This window comes from Cynara cardunculus (genome assembly GCF_001531365.2).
Source record: "Cynara cardunculus var. scolymus isolate 2C chromosome LG 13, CcrdV1, whole genome shotgun sequence".
Lineage (NCBI taxonomy): Eukaryota > Viridiplantae > Streptophyta > Magnoliopsida > Asterales > Asteraceae > Cynara > Cynara cardunculus.
In genome coordinates, this window is record NC_037540.1 from 26,551,071 (window position 1) to 26,552,324 (window position 1,254).

Genomic DNA, 1,254 nt, shown 5'->3' on the forward strand with positions numbered 1-1,254 from the left:
TGAGGATTTTCAAACCGTTTAGGTAAATAAAGGTGTAACATGCTAAAAGACCCCACACATATCACAGAGGCTCTGTCACCCTTAGGCCTCTGACAGAACTCTTTTATAGTTCTCTATTATTGATATGGTGCGCGTGGTTATGTGGATAAGGGTTAAAGCAAATCACGCGCGTGTTAGAAACGGGGGCGCACGTCATCAATCGTGCGTCTTCCCAAACATCGCGTGTCATATTTTTGATTCGTCACTCCCTATAGCCACTCATCACACTTTTTCTCCTAATAAACAGTTCCCATTCAAAATCCCTCACTATAAATACCCCTTCCCCCCAAAACGTAAACCTTTACATTACCCCTTACTCCAACGAACCTCAAGATTTCCGGCCAAACCTGCAACTATGTCTTCCAGCTCTTCCGCCTCCGCTTAATCTGTAAATGTCTCAAGCGACAACGAAGTAACCCAATCCCAAGCTCTAACTTCTCATGCTCTATCGTTTTTCCGAAATCGATACGAGAAAATGGTACTGGTAAAGAAACCCAACAATTATTTCTTCGCTCCATCTCCATCTGGCTTCCCTGAATATACGTATCCCCTTCTTGAAATTCTTCGCAACCATCCTTTATACTTTGCTCTCTCAGCAACTAAACCTACACCAGAAACATATATTACCCAATTCTTGCTAAGCTCATATATCACTACCCTAGATAATTCTGGATTGAGCATCGTAGGTTATGCTTCTCATCCGACTTTGAAATCGCTTGTCCCAATGGAACTAAATGTGAGTACCCTGCGAACAACCCTCCGTCTACCCTCCTTGGCAACTCTCAATTTGGATACCTTCGCCCCAACCCCAACAGACGCCGAACTAATTCAATTCCTTGAATTTCACTCCTACTCTGCCAAGACTAGAATTGTTAAAAGGACTGAATTCAAACGAAAAGGCCTTCCCCCAATTTGGAACACTCTGTTCTCGATAGTAAATTGTTGTCAAACAGGGAAGGTCGGCAGCCATGACCAAGCCATGCTTTCCATTGTATATGGAATCTATTTTAACCTGCCCCTTGATTAAGCACAGCTCATATTCGAAGACATGGTGGGATTAATAAAGAAGAAGTGCGCTACTCAAAGGGGTGAGAAGTCTAAAGTGAAGGCACAGAAGAAGGCCAAAGAGGATCTCAATCATCCAAACCTTATCCTACAGAGGTTCTTTGGTCTGGTCTTTGGTGAAATGATAGCAGAGAAGCTGCCCTCTGCAGA